The sequence below is a fragment of the Bos taurus genome, chromosome 26 (assembly GCF_002263795.3).
Source record: "Bos taurus isolate L1 Dominette 01449 registration number 42190680 breed Hereford chromosome 26, ARS-UCD2.0, whole genome shotgun sequence".
NCBI lineage: Eukaryota > Metazoa > Chordata > Mammalia > Artiodactyla > Bovidae > Bos > Bos taurus.
Genome location: NC_037353.1, coordinates 7,888,914 through 7,916,569, shown reverse-complemented (window position 1 = coordinate 7,916,569; position 27,656 = coordinate 7,888,914). Strand labels below are relative to the sequence as shown.

Here is a 27,656-nt window from a genome sequence, read left to right as displayed (position 1 = left end):
TTCAGTTGCTCAGTTGTGTTTGACTCTTTGCAACCCCATGAATTGCTTCACGCCAGGCCTCCCTGGGAGAAGGCAATGACACCGCACTCCAGTACTCTTGCCTGGAAAATCCCATGGATGGAGGAGCCTGGTAGGTGGCAGTCCATGGGGTCACACAGAGTCGGACACGACTGAGTGACTTCACTTTCACTTTTCACTTTCATGCATTGGAGAAGGAAATGGCAACCCAATCCAGTGTTCTTTCCTGGAGAATCCCAGGGACCGGGGAGCCTGGTGGGCTGCCGTCTACGGGGTCGCACAGAGTTGGACACGACTGAAGTGACTTAGCAGCAGGCCTCCCTGTCCATCACCAACTCCCGGAGTTCACTCAGACTCATGTCTATCAAGTTGGAGATGCCATCCAGCCATCTCATCCTCTGTTGTCCCCTTCTCCTCCTGCCCCCAATCCCTCCCAGCATCAGGGTCTTTTCCAAAGAGTCAACTCTTCGCATGAGGTGGCCAAAGTACTGGAGTTTCAGCTTCAGCTTCAGTTCTTCCAATGAACACCCAGGACTGATCTCCTTTAGGACGGACTGGTTGGATCTCCTTGCAGTCCAAGGGACTCTCAAGAGTCTTCTCTGACACCACAGTTCAAAAGCATCAATTCTTTGGCACTCAGGTTTCTTTATAGTCCAACTCTCACATATATACATGACCACTGGAAAAACCATAACCTTGACTAGACAGACCTTTGTTGGCAAAGTAATGTCTCTGCTTTTCAATATGTTATCTAGGTTGGGAGAGAAAGCCATGCTAAATCTTCATCTAAAGTTAACCAACATATCACATTAAAATGAAAAACTTATTAAAGAAATTTTGCACCAAAGATTCATCTGGCCACATACTAGGTTCACTCTGCACCCCATCTCCCAACCCCACCCACTCTGTGGCCCCTAAACCTACATGTACAGTAATTCTCCTGTCTGCTCAGAGTACTTATGTGGAAAAACATTTTAATATGTGCAACAAATTAAACGTATAACCTTCTATTATAAAAGTTAACTTTTCAAAGAGTTTATGTATTTTTTCCTATATCTTAAGACAATATTACTAATTAATACCTCCAAGTAGGTGCCTTAGAATTTTACTCTTAACTTTTCCTATTGGAATATACTTACTTTACAATGTTACGTTAGTTTCTGCGGTACAACAGCATGAATCAGAAAGCTTCCTGTTTAAATGTTTGAACAAGATAGGCTCTGTTGGAAGATGATACTTCTGTTTTTCACCCATAAATACTGACCTGTATTGAGGCCCCAGTGAAGTCCAGCAAGAAAACGGTTTGGCTCTCATTTCCTGTTCCACCTTGAGTCTAGCGCCTCACAGTTGTTACAGCTTGTTCTGACAGATCCCGTCAGTATGAAAACCCGACAGAAGTATACTTCACCCATCTTTCAGTATGTCTGATCTGTCACAGCATTTGAATTTCCTGGACTCGTGTAGGGGTTTCTAAGCTCATGATTCTTTTTTTCCCACATAGATGTGCGTTGAGGCTAGTGAAAATCTACTCATGGCGAGCAGGTGAAATCCAGAGCTAGGGGGATATAAAATAGCTCACTCGATGACATTACACTTAACCACATGATGAGCTGATGTTGATTCATCTTTTACTGTATGGCTAGTCTGGTGCTCCAGAGAAGGCAGTGGCAACCTACTCCAGTACTCTTGCCTGGAAAATCCCATGGACGGAGGAGCTTGGTAGGCTGCAGTCCATGGGGTCACTAAGAGTTGAGCACAACTGAGTGACTTCACTTTCATTTTTCACTTTCATGCATTGGAGAAGGAAATGGCAACCCACTCCAGTGTTCTTGCCTGGAGAATCCCAGGGACGGAGGAGCCTAGTGGGCTGCTGTCTCTGAGGTCGCACAGAGTTGGACACGACTGAAGCAACTTAGCAGCAGCAGCAGTCTGGTGCTCAGTACTTCACAGGGGTGATCTCAGTCCCCCATGATGACTGAGGTAAGCGCTGTATTATCTCCCCTCTGTTGGCAAAGAGTCTTGGTGAAGTAAACTAACCTGTCTGAAGTATCACATGTTATATCTGCTACTACTGGTTTCTCCTGCTAGTCCCAGAAGAGTGTGTGTTTGTGCCCTTTTGTGGGAGACTATAGATTTTTGTTTCTTACACGCCATGACCAGTTGGGGTTTAGCTGTTAAGTCATGCCCTACTCTGTAACCCTGTAGACTGTAGGCCACCAGGTTCCTCTGTCCGTGATATTTCCTAGGCAAGAATACTGGAGCGGGTGGCCATTTCCTTTTCTAGACGATCTGCCCATCCCAGAGACTGAACCCACATTTCTTGCTTGGCAGGCAGATTCTTTACCACTGAGCCACCTGGGAAGCCCCTTGCCATGACATAGGATCAAGATATATGCTTAGTGATCTATTGTCAAGGTGAGAGTTTAGGACCATTCTGTTATTTCCTACCTAATTGTCAAAGCACAGGTGATTTGCTAAAATGAAAATTCTGTTTTTTAAAATCCTAGATAAGAAATTTTATGCTTTATACAGAGAAAATATGAAATTATCTATTGTGAGTTGATAACTGTTACGTGTGTATGTGTATATTTTTAGGCTGGATACAGGCTCCTTCTAGATACACCATTCTCAAGGGTTTATCATGAAATATAAGGGAACACTGAAGTAGACAGATAATATCAGAGATTTATAATGGACAGTTCCTTCCCTAAATGAGCTTACTTTCCATTGAAAAGGCAAGATGCAGACAATTATAAATTAAAGAACATAAATACCATGGAACTAAGAAGAGGAAGAAATTAAGCCTTAAGATCGTAGAATAAAAACTGCAAATCATCTTGGAGCACTTCTGTGCCAGCCAGTGTGCTGAGTTCATTATTTGATTTAACCCTGGAAGGTGCTCTAGCCATCAGTGTTGCAGGGCTACAGAAAAGGAAGGCCAGGACAGTGGAAGGCCTGCCCCGTGGTTCCACAGTGGAGCAGTGATGTGAACCCCGCCCGTCAGTTTCACATGGCCTCAGCCACTTCTCTATCTATTGTCCCCAAGATAAACTGACTTAATGACAAGGACATTAAAGGCACTAATGTTCCAATTCATGGACATAGATGGTGAGGGAAAACTGAATGCATGAGATATCAGGCGAATATCATGGTTGGGAAATGGCTCTATCTCTAATAACTTCACTTTTGAGATGATGTTAAATACCTCGTGTTCCGTTTCGTAATCTTGTCAATGAACTGAGATTCAAAACTAGCATTTATGATGTGCTTAATTAGAACCAAGCAATACGGTATAAGTGTAAAAATTACTAGAGACTCTTGAGTTGAAGGGTCTAACAAACTATTTCCAATTGTGGGTGTCCCACATTATTCTACTTTCACTTTTCACTCTCATGCACTGGAGAAGGAAATGGCAACCCACTCCAGTGTTCTTGCCTGGAGAATCCCAGGGACGGGGGAGCCTGGTGGGCTGCCGTCTATGGGGTCGCACAGAGTCGGACACGACTGAAGCGACTTAGCAGCAGCAGCAGCACATTATTCTGCAGGTTGTGTAATTTTTATCTCTCACACCTTGTTTTCAGATAGTTACTAATCATTGTATAAATCTAATGAAAGCTGCTGTTTTCAGATATAATATAAAACCTGAAGGAGTTGAACCTGTGTTGCCTAATGGAAGGTACAAGTTATGTGTTTCAAAAATGAATGAAAATTTTGGGGTGGAGGGTGAGCGAGCCAAATATATGACATGGCTCTTTTGATTGGAGCTGTCAGAAGCAGAGGAAGGGTCTTTCCACTGGTGCTCTGCAGTCTCAGATGCTGGAAGATGAAGGGACCCTCCCTCTGAGCATGTGTTAGTGGGCACAGGAGTGACAGCACAGTCTTCAGAGTCAGACATATGAATCTGAGGTCTGACTTCCCCACTTATTAGCCATCTGATTTCTGACAGATTTTTGACATTTCATGCAAAGATGGACTCAATAAAGGACAGAAATGGTATGGACCTAACAGAAGCAGAAGATATGAAGAAGAGGTGGCAAGAATACACAGAACTGTAAAAAAAAATCTTCATGACCCAGATGATCACGATGGTGTGATCACTTACCTAGAGCCAGACATCCTGGAATGCAAAGTCAAGTGGGCCTTAGAAAGCATCACTACGAACAAAGCTAGTGGAGGTGATGGAATTCCAGTTAAGCTATTCCAAATCCCGAAAGATGATGCTGTGAAAGTGCTGCACTCAGTATGCCAGCAAATTTGGAAAACTCAGCAGTGGCCACAGGACTGGAAGAGGTCAGTTTTCATTCCAATCCCAAAGAAAGGCAATGCCAAAGAATGCTCAAACTACCACACAATTGCACTCATCTCACATGCTAGTAAAGTAATGCTCAAAATTCTCCAAGCCAGGCTTCAGCAATACATGAACCGTGAACTTGCAGATGTTCAAGCTGGATTTAGAAGAGGCAGAGGAACCAGAGATCAAATTGCCAACATCTGCTGGATCATGGAAAAAGGAAGAGAGTTCCAGAAAAATGTCTATTTCTCCTTCATTGACTATGCCAAATCCTTTGACTGGGTTGATCACAACAGCATGGAAAATTCTGAAAGAGATGGGAATACCAGACCACCTGACCTGCCTCTTGAGAAATCTGTATGCAGGTCAGGAAGCAAGAATTAGAACTGGACATGGAACAACAGACTGGTTCCATATAGGAAAAGGAGTACGTCAAGGCTGTATATTGTCACCCTGTTTATTTAACTTATATGCAGAGTACATCATGAGAAACTCTGGGCTGGATGAAGCACAGACTGGAATCAAGATGCCAAGAGAAATATCATTAACCTCAGATATGCAGATGACCCCACCTTATGGCAGAAAGTGAAGAAGAATTAAAGAGCCTCTTGATGAAAGTGAAAGAGGAAAGTGAAAAAGTTGGCTTAAAACTCAGCATTCAGAAAACTAAGATCATGGCATCTGGTCCCATCACTTCATGGCAAATAGATGGGGAAAGAGTGGAAACAGTGGCAGACTTTATTTTTGGGAGCTCCAAAATTACTGCAGATGTTGACTGCAGCCAAGAAATTAAAAGACGCTTGCTTTTTGAAAGAAAAGTTTTGACCAACCTAGACAGCATTTAAAAAAAACAGAGAAATTACTTTGCCAACAAAGGTCCATCTAGTCAAGGCTGTGGTTTTTCTAGCAGTCATGTATGGATGTGAGAGTTGGACTATAAAGAAAGCTGATCATAGAAGAATTTATGCCTTTGAACGTGGTATTGGAGAAGACTTTTGAAAGTCCCTTGGACTGCAAGGAGATCCAACCAGTCTATCCTAAGGGAGATCAGTCCTGAGTGTTCATTGGAAGGATTGATGCTGAAGCTGAAATTCCAATACTTTGGGCACCTGATGCGAAGAGCTGACTCATTTGATAAGACCCTGATGCTGGGAAAGATTGAAGGCAGTAGGAGAAGGAGATGGCAGAGGATGAGATGGTTGGATGGCACCCTAACCCTAACTGACTCAATAGACATGAGTTTGGGTAAACTCCAGGAGTTCGTGATAGACAGGGAGGCCTGGTGTGCTGCAGTCCATGGGATTGCAAAGAATCAGACACGACTGAGTGACTGAACTGAATTCAAACCTTAATTTTTCTTCTGTGAGTGGGTAGCTACCACATAGGATTATTTAATCGTGAAATCAAATAGTATACATGTTGAAGCGCTTAGCATGGTGTCTGACACATAGTAAGGCCTCAGGAAAGGATAGCGTTCATGATTACTAGTATTATTTCCACTTATAGATTACAGTTATGCAATAGAAAATTCCAGAATCTCTCTATCTTTTAGCTTTGTTTACATTCCTTAAAGATACCCTGGCAATGTAAAGTGACTCAGGAGTGAGTGAGTGAAGTCACTCAGTCATGTCTGACTCTTTGCGACCCCGTGGACTGCAAAGTGACTCAGTAGTGTTTCTTAAATCCTTTGAACCCTTCCAAAAGGATTTTTCAGACTTTGCTGCAGGAAAGTAGAATCACAAATATAGTGACTTGTCCAAGATTATTTGTAGGTTCTTTATAGAAGTATCCTTTTGTAGTCTCTTGCCCTTTCTTCATCACACTGTGCTTCTTTTTCGGGATACCAGAATTAAATAAGTGCAGAAACATTAATCAGAGAAGAGCTTTTGTTATCGCTTTTTCCTCTTCTTGAAAAGAAAACTAATAGGCTCAGTGAAGCTATAAACAGCCTGAGAACATAATCTGTTGGACAGGGCTTCCTTACCCCAGATTTTTTATTTTTCCATTCTGGAAAGATTGTCTCATAGAAGGTGGAAAAATAAAACTGCATCCAGAATTTTTTATTCTTGATATGGCCCATTTTTAAAAGTCTTTATCAAATATGTTACAATATTACTTCTGTTTTATGTTTTTGTTTTTTGTTTTTGTTGACCACAAGGCATGCAGTATCTTATTTTCCCGACCAGGGATCTAGCCTGCATCCCCTGCACTGGAAGGCCAAGTCTTAAACCCTGAACCACCAGGAACGTCCCTTGAATTTTTTTAAAAAGGTCATTCAGTCAGTTATAAGAGAAAGAACACAATTGCCGAGGGTTTTATTAACGTGAGAGACCAGCTGTGTTGGGCGTTGTCTTTGCAAATATCTCCCGTTATAGTAGTAGACGAGAGCGTGGATACCACCATCACACTGATGTTGTGAATGGGATTTTCTTGACACCCATGTTTGCACTGTGATAGAATTGCAGATTCTTTTTGCAAGAAAAAGGATGGGAAAAACCCAAGCTACAGCATGGCTAATGTTAGCACTTCTTTGTATAGACGGATCCTGCTAAACCTGCAGTTTTTATTCCTGTATGCGTTATGACAATAACATTTTTTCCTCCCTTAGAATTGGGTTTAGTAGGCAGAAGCTGTACCCTGCACACCTCCAGAGTTTTTATTTTAAAGCATTGCTACTGTGTTGGCGGCAAAGATCATTGTGAAGGAGAAGAAAGGATTCTAGTATGGAAAAGCAAATGAACCAGAATGCTTAGTGAAAATACTGCTGGAACAATGAAAATTGCTTTTTTTTTTTTAAGAGAAGCAGTTGAGTAATATCACTGTTCTGGGTCAAAGAGTCATATATAGTGTCCATGCTTAGGGAGAAAAAAAATCTATGAAGTCCAAGATAGAAAATAAGCTTTACATTTTGCTCAAAGGCTGTCCATGTTATACTCATCTGTAAAAATTTGTGTAAGTAGAATAAATAATCTGTTAGAGGCTATCAGATCTAAACTCTTCATGATGTCTTGAAGAGTCTACACTAAAACATGCTTCTATCATTCCATGTCTCTGTGCTCCCTGCCTCCCCACCACCCCACCCTCCCATGCCTTCTCCATTCTCCACTTTCTCTCCTCTGCCCCTTCTGCCTGGTGAACTAATATCTGTACTGTAAAACCCAATTCAAACAACACTGAATATTTTGCAGTGACACACACATATATATATGATTAGCTGAAATGTTTGCTTGAGTTTTTCTGTAACATTTTATGGAAAAACCTGAACAAACATTTTGGCCAACCCAATATATGAAGGAGATCAGCCCTGGGATTTCTTTGGAAGGAACCATGCTAAAGGTGAAACTCCAGTACTTTGGCCACCTCATGCGAAGAGTTGACTCATTGGAAAAGCCTCTGATGCTGGGAGGGATTGGGGGCAGGAGGAGAAGGGGACAACAGAGGATGAGATGGCTGGATGGCATCACTGATTTGATGGACGTGAGTCTGAGTGAACTCCGGGAGTTGGTGATGGACAGGGAGGCCTGGTGTGCTGCGATTCATGGAGTCGCAAAGAGTCGACACGACTGAGCGACTAAACTGAACTGAACCAAATCACTGTAATGTACACCTGAAACTAATATGACATCATAAAGCAACTGTAGTTCAAGAAAAAATAAACAGAAAAACCCAATTCAAGTGTTTTTGGTGGTCTCTTCTGATGACATCCCCCTCCTCCCCTGAGTCAGCCCCCGTACCTCATACACGTGTCTCTAATTCTGCTCTCACCATACATTGTATTTGTTTTTAAATTGTATTTATTTCTTTGGCTGCATCGGATCTTAGTTGTGGCTCTGGTGACCTTGTGTTGCTGCGTGTGGACCCTCTAATTGTGGCACACGGGCTCCAGAGCCTGGGGTTTTCAGCACTTGCAGCATGCGAGCTCTCTAGTAGCTCCTGTTGCATGTGTGATCTTAGTTCCCCAACCAGGGATCGAACCTGCATCCCCTGCATTGCAAGGTGATTCTTAACCACTGGACCACAAGAGAAGTCCAGCTGTAAAATTTAGATCCATTGTTAGCTGTCCTTCTCCCCTAGGTAACCTTTCTTGACTCTTTCCAACCTCTGTCTCTAACTAGGTGGACTGGGGAAAATACCCGGAACTCCCAATGTACCATGTGTGTATCCCCAGCATTGCACTATTGCCTTGCAATTGGGGATTCCTGTGGGACTACCTGTCTGCTCCATTAGCCTATGAATTCCTGAAAGTCAGGAACCATATTCATATTTACTATTGTGCCCGCAGCAGCTAGCATATGGTCCACTCTCTGTAAATGGTTGTTAAAGGAAGAGACTATTTTAATAATTGTGGTGCCCCGAGAAGTAGTACAAGTGTCTGGAAATGGTAGGAGCTAGGTAAATATTTGCTGGATTGAATTAGTCTGCTTTATTAAAATGGGACTTAGCAAGCAGTAGGGCCTTCAAGGTGGAGCAGTGGTAAAGAATCAGCTTGCCAATGCAGGAAACACAAGAGACACGGGTTCACCCCTGGATCGGGAAGATCCTCTGGAGTAGGAAGTGGCAACCCTCTCCATTATCCTTGCCTAGGCATGCAGTCCATGGGATTGCTCAGAGTCATACATGACTGAGCTTGCACACATATGCACACATATAATAGCAGGCAGTAGAATGAACCCGTGTACACATGGCGATGGCGGGGGAAGAGTGGAATGAGTTTGAGAGCTTTGGGTCTCAGGAGATAGGCAAACAAATTTTTAGGTTATAGCGGTCCTTTTTTTTTTTTTTGAAGATTGTTGAAGGGATCTAAAATCTTTGAGTTAAAGTCAATTTCATTACATAGATCCATGGCTAAGGCATTTTATCAATTGGCTTAACCCCGCTTGACTTCCCAAAGAGAAGAAGCATCTTCTATTTCAGCTCTCTCATTTTCTGTTGGAAACTCTCTCCTCAGTGGTAACCCTGACCTATAAACATGGGACAGCAACCCAAAGGACTGCACACATTCTCAGAAACCTTATGGCCAAACCTCTGTAGCCGTCAGTCAGCTCAGTGTCAATGACAGGCTTTCAAGTGAGGGGACTCATTGATTTTCAGCTGTAAAATCCTTAATGGTTACTTTATGGATAAGAAGCTCTTTCTCCACCTTTCAGAAACTTCCTATTGACAGGAATAAAACATGAAGCCTTCTATGTTTTGCTTTCTGACACAAATAGATGTTAGTGGTCATATCCCAAGGTCATTAGAGTTCTTTTTGCCTTTCATATTCTTTCACCACAGTTTTAATGAGAAAACTATTTCCCTGTATAATTTCTCCTCTGACACACAGTAGCTCTAAAAAAATGTTTTTTTTCTGAGTTCAGCATCCTATCTGAAAGTAATTTATTTGAATGACTACAAAATTAAATATTTTCAAATTACTTGAAATGTACTTTAATATTTGTAAAGAGGATAAAACCCATGCTAACTGCAAGGCACTTTGATGATTGCTATATGGTTTTCAGGAATATTCAATAAATTTATGTTTTATATCAAGGATTCCTATATCTTATTTTTAAAAGTGACACAGATGTATAGAACAGTCTTTTGCATTCTGTGGGAGAGGGAGAGGGTGGGATAAGTTGGGAGAATGGCATTGAAACATGTATAATATCGTATATGAAATGAATCGCCAGTCCAGGTTCGATGCAGGATACAGGATGCTTGGGGCTGGTGCACTGGGATGACCCAGAGGGATGGTATGGGGAGGGAGGTGGGAGGGGGATTCAGGATGGGGAACATGTGTACACCCATGGCAGATTCATGTTGATATATGGCAAAACCAATACAATATTGTAAAGTAATTAACCTCCTATTAAAACAAATAAATTTATATTAAAAAAAGAATTATCATTTCTCATAGTTTATTTGGATCAGGACTTTGTGAACGGCTCAGCTGGGGGCATGGGGTATCATGAGATTGCGCCAAGGTGTTGACTGAGGACAGCAGTGATCTGAAGGCTAAATTGAGGCTAGAGGGTCAGTTTCAGAAATAGTTCACTCATGTGGCCGTTGGTCCTGTTGGGAGGGTCTTCTCTCCCTCTATGGAGCCCTCTTATTCAAAGAGCTGAATCCAAGAGACCAGTGTAATGCCAGATTCTACTGAATGAGGCAATTTCAGATTTCTACTTAGGTTAGGAGTAGGTGGGAGATAGGAGTAGACACACACACATCTCTCAGGAGTCAAAAATTGACACTCTTGGAAGGAGTGTCAGAATCACTTATATATAATAATAGATTGGGATCATATAATGATGGATACACACACACACACACATGCACACACACACACACATGCACACATACAACTCTGTGGAAAATATAATCTGCCACAACAGGCACAGTAGAAGTTGAAAACTATCACCCTGGAGACTTGAGTAATAAACAAGATATGACCTCTGCTTTTAGAGAACTTATGGTCTCAGGAAATGAGACAAGGAAAGGAGGGCATGAATATTAATTTTATAAGCCATAATAGAAATGTTATAGGAACCCAGAGAAGGGGCCATCTCTTGAGGTTATGGATAGAAGCCCATCCTGGATAGAAGAGTTGAAATTTGTTTGGCCCTTGAAGTCTAAGTCAGCTAGTTTGAAATAGTGTTATAGACTCTTCTTCACTATGGATGTGGGCTCCCAGTGTGTTATCAGAATGCCCTGATACATATGGGCTTTACATATATTATTTAGGTCCAGCTTTGAGAAACAAGGTTGCATTTATTATAAATTTCCAATCCTTGTTTTAGTAATTCATTGGGACATTTCAGCAATTTTTCCTGTGTGTTCAGGTGTGACTTCAGTTTCAGAAGTTTAATTTAGATTTCTTCAAGCGTCTGTAAATTTACATGGATATTGCCTAAAATTCTGCTTGACATTGGAAAGTAGCCAGGATCCTTTATTTATGATCTTTGAAAGATTGCAGTTGTGCCTTTTTATTTTTATTTTTTTCTCGTTAAACTTTTTTTAATGGGTCTCAAATTCTGTGACAGATTTTTGGTCAAGTTGTTTTCATTAAAAAGTACTGATTTTAAAAACTAATAACTTAAACTGCCACACACAAAACATATGGTCCACAAAAACATTCTCCTTTCCTTCTGAAGGTTTTACGATGCATTGTTATCATTAACCAGTCTTTTACTATTAAACTTAAATGGCCAATTGAGACAAACAGTTCTGAGACCGTTCTTCCACCACTGATTAAGACTGGGGTGGCAGGTATTGGGGATAATATTCATTTAGCCTTCTGAGCTTTCTGGGCAGACTTGGTGACCTTGCCACCAGTCTTTTACTATTAAACTTAAATGGCCAATTGAGACAAACAGTTCTGAGACCGTTCTTCCACCACTGATTAAGACTGGCGTGGAGGTATTTGGGGATAATATTCATTAGCCTTCTAGAGCTTTCTGGGCAGACTTGACCTTGCCACCAGTCTTTTACTATTAAACTTAAATGGCCAATTGAGACAAAATCAGTTTCTGAGACCGTTCTTCCACCACTGATTAAGACCTGGGGTGGCAGGTATTGGGAGAATATTCATTTAGCCTTCTGAGCTTTCTGGGCAGACTTGGTGACCTTGCCAGCTCCAGCTGCCTTCTTGTCCACTGCTTTGATGACACCCACAGCGACTGTCTGTCTCATGTCACGCACAGCAAAACGGCCCAATTGTGCCTTTTTAAAATGACAAAAGGATTCATTTGGAATTAGTTTGTATGCCTTTCTTGTAAGCCTATTCTTTTTATTCCAACTAAAATCCTTTTAAAGTCCAATTCTATTCTAGTGAATATATATATATCGGAGAAGGCAATGGCACCCCACTCCAGTACTCTTGCCCGGAAAATCCCATGGACGGAGGAGCCTGGTGGGCTACAGTCCATGCTAAGGGTTGGACACGACTGAGCGACTTCACTTTCACTTTTCACTTTCATTCATTGGAGAAGGAAATGGCAACCCACTCCAGTGCTCTCGCCTGGAGAACCCCAGGGATGGGGGAGCCTGGTGGGCTGCCGTCTATGGGGTCATAGAGTCAGACACGACTGAAGTGACTTAGCGTAGCATAGCATAGCATATATATATATACACACACGCATATATATACATACTCTAATTTTTTAAATCCAAAGTTTAGGTTAGAATAGCCTCAGAATTAAAAAAGATTTATGGTTATAATGCTTCAGTTGCTTTTATCAATTCTCAGCAGAATGCAGTGCTTCCTTAGAAAGGAAGCCGAGACAGAGGTATGGAGACTTACCCAGCTCAGCGGGGCCCTATAACAAACTTTCGGCACTTACTGCTCACTTAGTGCTCAGTTGCGTCCAACTCTTTGCAACCCCACGGACTGTAGCCCACCAGGCTCCTTTGTCCATGGAAATTTCCAGCAAGAATACTGGAGATTGTCAGTTCCTCTCTCAGGGAATTTTCCCAACCCAGGGATAAACCCCACGTATCCTGCATCTTCTGCATTGCAGGCATATTCTTTACTGTTGAGCCACTACGGAAGCCCTGTCACTTAGTATTAATATATCATTTCAATATGCATTTAATAACTATGACTCTCAAGTTTATAATCTTATGGAAATCAGATTTATTAAAGGGAAAAGTAGGCTACTGTGATTTTTAAAAAATGGATAAAGACACTACTGAGCATGAGTCTTGCAGGAGTAATAACGGGAAAGAGAGAGATACTTGGTTTCTACCAGTGTGGCTGGATATGTTTCTGTATCAGGAGTGGGACTTTCCTTCATGTGCTTAGTCACATAATTCACCTAGAACTTGAGGGGATAGGTGAATGGTTGAAAATGTGAGACAGGCATGTAAAATAAAGGGAAATGAATACGTAAAAGGGCTGGATGGGAAATTATTTTGTGCTGACTTCCGTGCACAAAATAATTTATGGAAATAGTCCTTCAACATATATCTGTAAGAGTGAAAACTCTGGGCTAGAGAACTAGTTTAGAAATAAAGGGAAAACCCTATCTTTTGGAATCCTACTTCTCCCCACTGAGTGACAAGAATATTTTTAAGTCCTTAGAAAGTTGCTTAGGAGCTGCTGGGATATCCTGAGGAAAATACTACAATTCATGGCTGGGGAAAAAAAAAATGTTAGTTGCGAATGAGGATAGTTTTTTAAAAGATGCCATCTTTTAAAAGATGAGGAAAGTTTTTTAGATGGTTGCCACTTGTGAAGAAGGCTTTTAGAACAGTGCTTTTTATACATTTGAAGTGTGGGAGGGCAAGGTATAATATCATTGCAAGTTAAGTCATGGCAGGAGAGGTGAGCTTTTCTCTGGGTAAACTGGTCTGCTTTGTCATTAACACCATGGGCTTCCCAGGTGGCACAGTGGAAAAGAATCCTCCTGCCAATGCAGGAGATGCGAGAGATGCAGGTTTGATCCCTGGGTTGGGAAGATCCCCTGGAGCAGGAAATGGCAACCCACTCCAGTATTCCTGCTTGGGAAATCCCATGGACAGAGGAGCCTGCTGGGCTGTATAGTCCATGGATTCGCAGAGTCAGATACGACCGAACGACTGAGCACACACACACACGCGCCAGCAAAGTAACCAACCACCCAAGGCATGTTCCCCCTAAGAAACTCTGAAGAGTACATTGCAGCTCATTAAAAATATGGAGTAAAGAGAGTTGGAAAAAACGTACCATTGAAGCTGTATGATATTTAAGGGTATTTATTAGCATTTCTGCACCAATGAAAGAGGAATGTTGTTTTTAAATAATATAATAAATCTGGGATGTTTTATTGCTAGAAGTATGTAGACAGTTTGGGCAGTATGTGATGTCAAAGAAGGACTCCTGTACAATGCTATAAGCTTGCATGCACTGCTGTCAGGGTTTTACATGCATTTTCTCATTAAACCTAGTCAACAGTTTGGGCACCAGGATTATACCCATTTGGCACCGGTGGCAGTTGTCTTGCTCTCTTTCAGCCCCTGGACAGGGGCAGCTCAGCTGATGTGTATGCACAGTTAAACCCTCCCAGCTTGAGTTACTGAAGTAGTGATCTAGGGTCGTTCCAGTCTCTGGGTCATGGTCTAGGTTGCACAATAGATTACTGATAAGATATATTTGAAACCTTGTTCATAAAGTTGACAACAGACCTCAGTTCCATGGTGAGGAATTTGTTTTTTCTTAGGATCTCTGAGATATAAATGGTTAAGGATTATCTAGTGTAACCATCCATTTGATATGTGATAGTGATCATACAGTTACTTTTGAAATGTGAAGTTACTATATATATAAATCTATCAGTTATTGTTGGCTCTTATTTGGGCAGAATTTCTGGCCTATGGCATTCCATAAATAAAAGGAGACTCTTTGTATACTATTACCCATGTTAGATCTTCATAACATTTACCTCCAAAGTCTATTTTTCACATGACTTTATTCTAATGAATCTATTTAAACTATATTACTCAGTTTCTAATTATGCCTAGTAAATTTTGTGTGAGCTAATGCTTTTTTTCCCTGAAAACAGCATTATTTAAAAATCTTGTGTGTGTGCACTTCAGATGTGTTCGACTCTTTGTGATCCTACGGACAGTAGCCCACCAGGCTCCTCTCCATGGCATTTCCCAGGCAAGAATACTGGGTTGCCTGGGAACCATGACATGGGTTGCCATGCTTTTTTCCGGGGAATATTCCCCACTTAGGGATCAAACCGGCGTCTCCTGCATCTCCTGCATTGCAAGTAGATTCTTTACCACTGATTCACCAGAATAACTGTTTTAGTAAGTGTCAGTTCATATGTTCACCTTTGTAAGTTATTTTAGAAAATAAACACCAAAATAAATATTATTAAATCCTATGGTTTTATAAATGTGAATGTGAAGTGGATTCAAATATTGGACATTTCATTGACAGGCAAATGAAAGGTAAACTAGATATTTAAGACATGAAGCAACAGGACCAAAGTGTTGAAGACTTCTGTGTGTCTGTAAATATGATTATCTTTTTCAGGAAAATAAAAATTTCCTGGTATCTATCTTGGGTCTTTTCAAGCTTTAATGTGAATCTTAAGACCAACCTTTAGACAGTGTTGTGGTAAGCCTTAGAATAAGGAGTTCATGGAGGGAAACACAGCGCTGGTTCTCTGTCCTCATCTGCCTTTCAGAATTCCTTGTGGGGGTCTTTTTAAAATACAGGTATCCTGCCCCAAACCTTTTAGATTCAAGGTCATGTTTGATCTACATGGTGCTACATGGAGCCTGGAGACCTCTATTTTTTTTAGATCTCCACATATAAATTGGATGTGTTAATCAGCAGTGGCAATGAAATGTTTGGGAAACTAAAAGGTAAGGTCTTCCAAGGCAAGACAAATTTTGATGGAAAGTATTTCCTGCACCCTATTTGAAAGGAGATTAACTAAAACTCTGATTTTAGTGCTGCCTTCCAGACTGCCTGGCCCAGTAAATTTTACTTCCTCATGTAATCTACAAAGAGCATATATGCTTTGATATTGATGTAATGAGGTTCTGAATGCCAGATGGTCCTGTTTCTTCACTGAAGTAAATCGAGTGTATTGAATATAAAGAATGCAGATGTGAAAGGAACAAGAAGGGGAAAGTGAAACAGGTAAAACTGAACGAAGGTGTTAGATAATAGTAGGGAACATCCCAATGATCCTAATGACTTCAGTTTATGTATTATTAATATTTTATTGTTGGTTAGCTAGAGCTGCTCTTTATTCATTCAGCTCATCATCAGGACCGTGTGTTTTTGTCCTGCTTTTAGAGACTTAAGTTGACAGTGGTGGAGTCACTGGTATTTCCGCTGTGGCTCTGCCCCCCACACTACTTTAGAGAAGTTCAAGCCATGTGAACCCTGTGGTCCCCATTAGTCAGTCCTGTATGGAGCTCTCTGCCCTTCTCTGACCTGGTCACATCAATGTAAGTTTTTTTTTTTTTTTTTTAACACACAGGCAAAGGCAAGGTACTTTAATTGAAAAGATCCTTATTTTTCTAGAATAGGAGAAAGTGCATACTAAATTTAAAAAATCAACGTAAATAGCCATGTTCTGTACAAATGGAAAATTGAGTAGAGGATCTCTTAGAAAATACTAAGTCAAAAGTACACTTGGTTTGAAGAATGACAAAAGCAATGACCTCTCTTCCTGAGCTGGACAACAAACTGGCAGGACATGCTCCTGCCTTCTCAGAACAGAAATCAGATTAAAGTCACTTCAGTTTTGGGTGAGATGGTTCAGGGAAAAATACCATCCGCACTGAATCTTACTCTTAGCTGGTTTCTCTGTATTCTGTTCCATTTACTCAAAACTGGACTGTCACTGTTTGCTTAGTCTTGTATGACTGACCATTCATTTATTCTGCCTACTGTCTTAGGATGGACTCTTAAGTAGTCAGGCAAATGGGAGGAACCATTTGGTCACTCCTGGTTTTTGTTTTCCAAATATCTGGTTTTGCACACAATATCCTTGAAAGACAAAGCATCATAGAAGGCCACTGATGTTTATGAAATATTTTTGCTAATTTGTAGTTCGCACTTGACCATTTTCAATACCCACTGAAACCCATGTGCTCAATCCCATTGGTGATACATTTCATTACACTCATTTGAATAAGGTGTATATGCATTGGAAGTAGAAATGGGACTATTATTCAATACTTTAGCAATTATGAGATTAAAAAAAAAAAAAGGGAAAATACTTAAATGGTCTTTTGGGAGAAAATACCCAGGCAATCACAGAATGGATAGATTTGTATAAAGAGGTTTCAAGGAAAGGGCTATAGATAGGGAAAAAAAAAATTCTTTGGTTAAAATGTCTGAGAAATGTGTTACTTCTCTGGGTTTGTTTGTTTGTTTGATAAGTAATTGCTCAGCTCAACACCTGGGTAGGCTTTACCATGATTAGGAGTTTAGTCCTTAGCTTTACAGATTGAAGATATAAATATGATTAGAGTTGATGAGACTCATGGAGTCCGATTCATGTTAACTAAATGCACAAAATACTCAAATATAAACTATATGTCATATATGAAAATTGGAATATATAATTACTGTTTCTTGAATACTTAGTGTAGTAATAATTATACAAAGGTCCTTCACATACTGGGATGTGTATGTTGACAAAGAACATATATTTGGAATCAGGCAGCCATAGGGTTCAGTCTTGTCCAGACTCCTTCTAGTGTTGTAACCTTAGGTTTCTTCATCTGTAATGCAGGGATAATAGTATCAACTCATAAGATTGCTTGAACGTGTGCAAAGCACTAAGCATAGTACCTGGCACATAATAAGCACACAGGTAATTTATCTGCTATTATCATCATCATGTCAGCTTCCTCCTCTTGATCTTCCTATTCGTCATCATCAACAACATTATCCAACAAATCCTATTCTCTGCAAAGCAAAGCTCATTTCTTTCCACACGATTATTCTGCCTGCAGGAGTTGGGTTGACTAGCTAGCACAATTCTCTCTAGAAGAAATCCTACACAAGAAATCAAATTATAATCAGAAGGCAGTTCAGACAGAATACAATCAGATAAAGAGAAATCAACCTAATAATCAGAATGTTCTTGCTCCCAACTCTGGTTGCCTGATATATAGCTGTCTCCACAATGGGGAAATCCAACCACTCAAACCCAATAATTGGGTTAACTTCTTAGGACTATTTCAATTACTTTAATTGTTCTTGCTTGTTTCTAATAAAGTATGTTGGGAGGACTTTGTGCATTGGGATCATATGGGAGCACATTTGAACTGCAGAATTTTAGCCCAATCCAATACTTGGTAAATTAGAATTTCCAGTTCAAACAATGTGCCCATTTATGCAAATGGGCCAATCAATTGTGAAAAGTATTATGATGAGATGCTCCTCAGTCTTTCACTTAGAAACCTGGTCTCATCCATTATATGTTGATTCTCCCTAGTTTCCCTCCTACAAGGCAACCTTATTCTCAGGTAATCTTATTTCTAAGCCATCTACATTACAGTATAAGTTTTTTCCCCTTCATCACTATGCCAAAAAAAAAAAAAAAAAAACTTAAAATCAACAACAACAAAAAAATGTATGAAACAGACTAAATAAGAAAACATTTTTTTCCTGAGTCTTTGTTTAAAAATGTTTCTGTCACTCAAGCTCTGGATCTTGGCAGATGGCCTCATTTATATTTAAGGGAAAAGATAGTTTTATATTCTTTGGTTCCAGTTATTAGAGTTTGCTTTTGCACAGGGTGATTTTTTTTTTTTTTGTCACCTCTTTGAAGTCTTTCGATCCCCGTACCCCCCTCCCCCGCCATTTTTGTTCCTCTGCTATGATTTCTCAATCACTGCTGCTGAAATAGCTCCGTGTCAGCTTGACATTGAACAACTGGAAACCTGGCAATTATTTTTGGAAATTCTTGGTCTTTAGTTTTTCCCAGCAGAACATAGATGCCTTTGTGTTTGCAACCACTGATAAGTGGATATCCAATAAGCCACTAGTTATTTTTCAAATCCACGTGGATTAAAAAAAAAAAAATTTCTTTAATCATGATCTACAATGAGTTTGATCTCTAAAAAGAAAGTCCATGCCAAGGCTGTCTTGAAGACTTTGGAGGCACCTGATGAACCCATTCTTTGTAGAAATAGCCTCTCTATAGCCCATCAAGATTCCACTTATCTACTCTTCTCCATGAATTAATGGAACTGAAAATTACCATATGTAAACATGTTTTTTTCCAGATTTTTTTCTCTCTGCTAAATTCAAATACAGGGATATGTGTGAGCAAATTGGAGGTCCTTTTTGGTCTCCAGGTTCCTAGAGTGCAAACACACACTCTGTAAAAGTTTTTGTGTATTTGTGTTATACATACATGAAACTTGACCTTATTTAAATGGGATCATGAAGAGCCATTTCCCCAGCATTGTACATGACAGCTTTCTCCAAAATGTCTTAGATTATGTTTCAGATCCAGAATCCAATTTCTCATTATTGTAAAAGGAAACAGGAGGTAATTTTCCCTTGTTTTACCAAGCTTTGTAGTTTAGAGAGGTAAAAACACTTACCTAAGTCTAACTCAAAGAAATCAAGGACTAAACCAATTGTAATCCAAGTGTCTTATGTTCTGAGCCATTGCTTCATTAAATAGCCCATATCATAGCAATTGGATGGCCAATTTAAAACTTACCAATTTGTTATTTAAGAAAACCAGTGGGGGATTACTGATTTATTTTACTAGGCTTATCCTCCCATTTAGCAGTTCCATTTAGTGACTAAGACTCTTTTTTCTTCATATTGTCAGAAGGGCCAGGAAAATAAAAGTATTTTCAGCTCTAAGATTTCAGCAAGGGAGGCTGTAACTTAGTTATGCGGCATGTATTCAATTAGCTTGTGAAATCTTATCTCTTCTACCAGTAAAAAGGGCTTAAAAATAAAGCATTAAAATTCCTAGAGGAGCAAGAGGGTGGTTTTGGCAATAGGGTGACTCAGCTGAAAGAGAGCTTAGTCGCCCCGAATGGTACTTTTGTCATGTTGTTTTCCTTTTGAAGAGGTGCTGTGAGCTTCAGGGAGGAGCTGAATACATACACGGCAGCATTTCTCAGGGTGCTCAGGGCTGAAATGTCATTGGCTTCTTGTTCCTTTCTCTACACTTCGGAGAAGGCAATGGCACCCCACTCCAGCATTCTTGCCTGGAGAATCCCATGGACGGAGGAGCCTGGTGGGCCGCAGTCTTACCAACTGGCTCTGTAAGAAGAACTCTATGAGAGTCTTTCTTGTGATAGATACAATTTTTTCCTTCATGTTTCATCTGTCTCCTTATTTTTGTACATTTTATCCTTTTTCATAGTTTTTGTGTTGTTGATTATTCTGTTGCCATCTAAACCAGGCAATGAGAGCTTTTTGTGAAGTGGAAGAACTCCAAGGTCTCTGTCAGTTCTAAAATAATATTTAGTTGTGACCTAATATGTGATTAACTCAGCACAGCTGCTAACTCGGCGTTTTTTGTCCAGTGGTAAATTGATATTTTCCTAATCAGAAAATGTATCACCTTCATGGTAATTTCAGTGCTCTTCAGTTGACATTCAGGACCTTCAAAGATCCAGCTCTTAATAACTCTACCTTCCTTATTGGTTGTTGTTTTTCTGTTGCTAAGTTGTGCACCACTCTTTGTGACCCTATGGACTGCAGAACACCAGGATTCCCCATCCTTCATTATCTCCCAGAGTTTGCTCAAACTCATGTACATTGAGTTGGTGATGCCATCCAACCATCTCATCCTCATATTGGTTATTGAACCTCAACAGTACCGCTTTGTTCAGCCAGTTATCTACAAACTTTTCCCAAGGCTCCAGTCTCCTGATTATTGTGTTTTGCTAATGTCATTTCCTTTTATGGAGATATCCTCCTTTTACATTTCTGCTTTTCCAACTCTTACCTGCTTTCCAGGAACCAGGCCAAACACTAATACCTCAGAATATTTTCTTCCATAATCTTCTCTGATGTTCCTAAATAGAAATAAACCCTCTTTTATTTTTACAATGTAAATATTATTCAAGATACCTCCTTACCCTTTGTAAGTCTGGTTTTCTTAGGTTAATATTTTATTTGAGAAACATTCAGTATGTTTGCCCTCGCTACTTCATGATTGAAACATTTTACACTTCTGTGCAGCTTCCTTATAGAGGACCCTGTCAAAAATATGAGAAATTTTATAGCTTCTGTTGACCTTTCCATAGCCATTCACCTAGTGGGCAAGACTTTGCTGTGGAGTGAGCTTCATGAAATCAATACAGACTCCAAATTTCTGCTCTTTGGAGTGAAACTGAATTTTCGTATCAGCTCAGGTCTCAGTCTATCTCTTTGCTTTTCTAGCACTTGTATCTCTTAGCACCTCTCACCTTTTGGCCTTAAATTCCTTCAAGATCTCACATGGACAAGGTTCTCAGAAAATGCTAGCTAAATGTAGGGTTACAGAGTGACTTAAGGGTATACAGTATCTTAAAACATAGAGTTGGATATTTAAAATATGAGTATGGATGTAAAAAAAATAAGATACACTCTGTTTTTCTTCCTAGTAGAAGACAATATGTTCCAGAATGTTACCTGATCAAAACATTTCCTACCCATTTGAAAAATGGTAGACTGAATGGACTTAATGGTTTTTTTTTTTCCATAATATGCTCAAGAATTTATTCAAATTTATTCAAATCAATATCCATCAGAATGCAGTCTCCCAGTATGGGATATTTTGACTAAAGGAATGAGAGTAAAAAGAAAAAAGAAGAGGAGAGGATATGGTTATGAAATAGTCTAGTGAACAACCTTAGTGATAGCCTTGATCTTTGTAACACCTGAAAAAATATTAAAGATAAGATGGTCTCTAAGATTCTAAAAGGGAGTGAGACAGAGCTCCTAAATGCCTGGAGATTTTGATACCCTAGGCTTGTGTCTCCACTACTGGAAATCACTGTCTTAGTGCCTCGCAAGTGCCTGCCAAGTGCCTCATGATACTTTTCTTTTGCATTAACAGTAATGTGCTCTTCCTAAAGGAAGGGTCTCATATCTCCCATATGTGCTGGAAGAGAAATAAAAGTTGGGAGCTATGATTTATAAGACCTTCATCTGAAAGAGAAGATACAAGGCATAGAAGGAAAGTTGCACACTTTCTAAGTTGCAGAGCCAGATCTGAAATCCAGGTCTCTTGGTTGCCCAACCCAGTGCTGTTGGCTCAGCACCACACTTTCCAGTTAATAGCTCCCTTCTGTCCCGTGGCCTCGCCTGACAGCTCTTACCACCTTTTTAAATAGGGGCATTTCCATAGGAAACTTTGTGATCCTATGCACCTTATATTACACTGTTGTGTCACATATGAGGGACAATGGATGCCTATGAAAAAATATCCATGTAATGCACCGAGGGCTTCCCAGGTGGCTCAGTGGTAAAGAATCTGCCTGCAATGCAGGAGATGTAGTTTTGATCCCTGGGTTGGGGAAATCCCCTGCAGAAGGACCTAGCAATCCACCACTGTATTCTTGCCTGGGAAATCCCATAGACAGACCAGCCTGGTGGGCTACAGTCCATGAGGTTACAAAAGAGTCAGACAGGACTTAAGGGGGAAGCAACAAAGACATTGACACACACTAAAATGTTGAACAACTACAGTGGAATACGCTAGACAATCAGAAAAGGGCTTATTGTTTACTTTTTTCTGTTCAGGCTTACCAGCTAGCTCAGGCCACTGTTTGGCAGGGGCAGCATCCTTCGGTGATTGCCGTTTTGACAGTGAGGTGAGTAATTTCTTGGTGCCATATGAAATAAGGCCAGAGAAACTAGAACATAATATATAGCAAAACAGGAGTGAGTCACCAGGGGACCGCTGAGGCTGCTCACTGTGATGTCCTGAATGGGAGCTCTTTCCGGAGAAGTAAAGGCTTTGGAAACTGATTTTTCTTCCAAAGCCAACGTTATTGTTTTGTTCCCCACGGGCACCTTTTTTCTTTAAGATGTAAACACTCTCTGGATGCTGCATGAATCCATCTTAATTTCTTGCAAAGGAGTTTTGTTAAACTATTTTTATTTCAGAGTTTGTAGTAGGCAAACCTTTTTTTTTTTTTTTCTCTTAGGGGAAGAATCCTGGGTGCCTGTTCCTATGGAGGCTTGGTGTAAAAAAAATGATAAAATAGCATAAAGCTGAGGGTGTGTGTTTGTGTGTGTATAAGGAGAGGAAAAGTTTAAGTACAAGAGTTAGCCACTCCCAGTCTTCCTCTCCTTATACTTTACGTGGCCTCCCACTGGTAACCAATTGAAATATAAGCCCACAAGTGTAATTTTAATTATTTTCAGTAGCCACATTTAAAAAGTAAAAAGAATCCGGTGAAATTACTTTTAATAGATTTTATTTAACCCAGAACATCCAAACTAGTATCAGACCAACATATATTAATAGACAAATGATTACTAAACTATTTTATGTGAGATTTTTTACATTAAGTCCAATATACATTCTATATATTTGTATATGTAGACCCATGTCAGTTCAGACAACCCACATTACCATGCAGGGTGTCTACTAGACAGCACAGTTATAAAATAACATTAGAAAATAAACTTGCTCATATGGCATTTAAAATAGTTCATTATCTGCTTGCTGGTTATTTTTTTTTTTAAACTTCCTATGCCGCTGCACCCTCTGTATTCCACTTCATCGGGTTTCTTCTCATTTCTTCTCATTTCCTGAACCTAATATAAACTTTTATCTTTTCGTGTCTGTAGCATCCTTTGCCTCCCTTTGCTGCTGCTGCTGCTAAGTCGCTTCAGTCATGTCCGACCCGTCCCTGGGATTCTCCAGGCAAGAACACTGGAGTGGGTTGCCATTTCCTTCTCCAATGAGTTGCCTCCCTTTAGTTTGTCCTTATTTTGAAACATGTCCCATGCTTGGAGGCAGCCTAGTATGGATTTTCATGGGGTTTGATTGAGATACATTTCCAGCTTCATTGCTGAGTAATTGGGTGAACTGAAGAATATTATTTAGCCTCTTTGAACTCCATGTTACCTATATTTAAAACTAGAACAGTAGCTGTGTGTATGAGCTTGAGTGTGTATATCTTTGTGTATGGTTGTCAGAAACAGAGTGGGAGGGAGGGAGAGCGAGAGAACAGATGAAATGAATGCAAAACAAATAGGAAATACATAGTACAGCTGCTGGCACATAGTAGTTAAAATCCCCTCCCCTTTCCTAGTTACTGTCCAAGTTGCTTCTGTGAGGAGCACACCCATCCTTGTCTGCCAGCAGCATCTAAGTGTACTTTAGTAAGCGTCTCCTTTACACTTTGCCATCTCTTCACCTGCAGTGTCTTAGACCCACCTTTAACAACCCATGTTCAGTCTTTGCTCCCCGGTTACTGTTATTGCACCCTTTGCTTCTTTCCTGCTGCCAAAACTAACACACAATGTGCAGCTGCTCCTAGGAAGTGAGTGAGCCCCGAGCCAAGTGGGACAGTATAGTGCCCTTCCACTGAGGATGAGAGCCAACGTGCTACCGCTGAAATCTCGGCCCAGCTCAGAGTGACAGCACAGCCGCTTCTGTCCCTCGTAGTAACGGTTTCCTAGGCAACCGGTACACACTACCATGGGAGAAATGGAAGGGAAAAAAGGCAAAACCTACATCACTTCCATAGTTTTCAATATTTGTGTGCATGTGCTAAAACTATTGAAAATATATGGATAACTGAACATATGTTTTATCATTTCATGTCATGTTGGTTATGGACTCTGTCCTATCTCTAATAAAATTGCTAGTGAATAACTAGTAATGGTATTGTATGTGAAATTGGATCTTTCTGGCAGAGGAAGGTTTATAATTTTTTGAATAGCAGACTTGCCCATTTTATGTTAGATTTAATCTTGCATTTGATGTGTATTGATCTTTTATAAATATTATTTTAAATTTCCTTTTCTAATTCCTTGTTGCAATTGAGATCTGTATTTTGTATCCAGAAATCTCACCAAATCACCTTATTAATTCTAATGGTTTCTATGTGGTTTCTTTAGCGTTTTCTACATATATGTAATCAAGTAATCTGAAAATAATGAGAATTTTAATTTTTTACTTCTTTATAACCTGTGTTTCTCTAACTTTAATAGGGACTAAGACTTTTGCTACTACAATGGTGAATAAAGTAGAGATAGTATATAGTCTTGACCCATTCTCAAAATATCAGGAGAAATCTTCAAAATTTATCATGAAGCATAAAATTTCTCTAGTTTTTTTTTAATAGATAAACTCTTCTATTCCTGCTTTGCTAAGAGGGTATTTTAAAAATTATGAATGGAGATAAGATAGATTTTTGTCTTATTCCAAATTTCTTTTGAGAGTTTTGAAAAATCATGAATGGAGATATAATTTTTTTATTTTTTTAATTTTTTTTTTTTACTTTACAATATTGTATTGGTTTTGCCATACATCATCATGCATCTGCCATGGGTGTACATGTGTTCCCCATCCTGAACCCCCCTCCCACCTCCCTCCCCATATCATCCCTCTGGGTCATCCCAGTGCACCAATCCAGGTTCGATGCAGGATGCAGGAAGCTTGGGGCTGGTGCACTGGAGATATAATTTTATCAAAGGCTTCTTTTGTATCTACTAAAATAGATATTTGATGTTTTAAATTGATTTTAGTTGGTAACTCAATATTTCATTTCTGGAGTGAACCCCATTGGTTATAATGTATTATCTTTATGAATCATTGGATTAATTTAGCTAATGCTTATTTTATTTAGGACTTTTGTAATGATGTTCATGACAGAGTGTTGCTTATATATATATATATATATATACACACACACATACATATTTTTTAATAATATTTGTTGCAGATTTGAAGATCAAGATCATTGTAATCTCATAAAACAAGTGTGCATGGCTCTTTGGCTCTATAAGGTATTATCACCGTGTTCATCCATCCATTTATCCATCCCTTCATTCACTCCAAAAATATGTATTGAAGGGAAATATAGTATAACAGGGCTTCCCTGGTGGCTCAGATGGTAGAGAATCTGCCTACAATGTGGGAGACCTGGGTTTGATCCCTGGGTTGGAAAGATCCCCTGGAGGCGGGCATGGCCACCTACTCTAGTATTCTTGCTTGGAGAATCCCCGTGGACAGAGGAACCTGCTGGGCTGCAGGCTGTGGGGTTGCAAAGAGTCAGACACGGCTAAGCAACTAAGTACAAATAATATAGTGCATGAAAGTATAAATTCTAGGCTACCTGGGTTTGGATCCTTTTTTAAAAACTTAGTCTGACTATTTTAGTCATCTATGGCTCTCTGACAAGTTGCCATAGGCTTAGTGGCTTAAAGCAACACATTTATTACCCCACAGTTCCTATGGGTCGAAAATCTGCGAATATCTTAGCTGGATGCTCTGTTTCAGGGTTTCTCACAAGGATACAAAGTGTTGGCCTGGCTAAGGGACATATTTGAGGCATACCTGGAAAGGGATCTGCTTCCAAGTTCATGTAACTGTTGGCAGAATGCAGTTTCTTGAAGGTCGTTGATCTGAGGATCTCAATGCATTGATAACTGTAGGGTGGAATCCACCCTTAGTTTTTTGCCATGTGGGCCTCTCCATAGGGCAGTTTATTTAATCAAAGTTAAAATAAGAGAATCTGTTAGGGAGATAGAAGTTTCAATATAAAGAAACATAATCACCTTTTCTTCATGTTATTCATTAAAAACAGTGAATAGCTCTTACTCACTCTCAAAAGGAATTAAACAAGCCGGGCATAGAAGGAGGCGTAAGTAATTGCGGGCTGTCTTAGTCAGTCCAGCATAGTATGTTAGACAGATTATTTGACTTCTGTGTGCATCAGGGTCTTCATCTATTAAATGAAAATAATAATGGGGTCATTAGAAATATTAGATAATTTAATATTAGTAAGGCATCTAGAATAGTGCCTGGCACATAGTAAGTGCCTCATTAATGTTAGATTCTATTAATATGTGAAGTGCAAAGTACAATTCCATATGTGGGGGACATAGCACTGAACAACAGGGATAGATTCTCATGAAGTTTACAATCTAGTGGAGAAAAGCAGAAGATAAACATCAGATCAGATCAGTCGCTCATTCGTGTCCAACTCTTTGCGACCCCATTAAACGCAGCACGCCAGGCCTCCCTGTCCATCACCAACTCCCGGAGTTCACTCAGACTCACGTCCATCGAGTCAGTGATGCCATCCAGCCATCTCATCCTCTGTTGTCCCCTTCTCCTCCTGCCCCCAATCCCTCCCAGCATCAGAGTCTTTTCCAGTGAGTCAACTCTTCTCATGAGGTGGCCAAAGTTACTGGAGTTTCAGCTTTAGCATCATTCCTTCCAAAGAAATCCCAGGGCTGATCTCCTTCAGAATGGACTGGTTGGATCTCCTTGCAGTCCAAGGGACTCTCAAGAGTCTTCTCCAACACCACAGTTCAAAAGCATCAATTCTTCGGCGCTCAGCCTTATAAGTATAAATTGAGTGTTGGTAGTGTCAGGGTATTACTATTTTATATAAAATGAAAAGAGTAATTCTTATTGGTAACATTTGAGCAAGAGTCTGAAGGAAGTGAAGGGACAAACCTATGTATCTTGGAAATCATAGGAGTGAAATTCTTAAGATGAGAATGCATTGACTTTAGGAACCACATGGAACCTTGGTTTGAAACTGTACATCAGAACTTATATATGTTCATGTCAGAGATGACAGTTTATTCTCACATAGCTGGGCCCTTGTATGCAAAACACGACTCTGTAGAATTGTCACAGAAAACGTGCAAAATACTGAGATTGTGCTCAACAGGGACAGTTAAATGGTTAAATGCTTT

The 27,656-nt window shown here is 40.0% G+C and overlaps 1 protein-coding gene and 1 long non-coding RNA gene across 3 annotated transcripts in view; one reads left to right on the top strand and one right to left on the bottom strand.

The window, feature by feature from the left end:
* Positions 1–27,656, top strand: part of PRKG1 (protein kinase cGMP-dependent 1) — a 1,418,431-nt gene that overhangs the window by 397,159 nt on the left and 993,616 nt on the right.
* Positions 11,325–11,996, bottom strand: LOC112444473 (uncharacterized). The gene is made up of 2 exons (XR_009492953.1): positions 11,846–11,996; positions 11,325–11,693 (listed from the first exon to the last, which is right to left on the bottom strand). It is a non-coding gene; the product is annotated as an uncharacterized lncRNA (long non-coding RNA).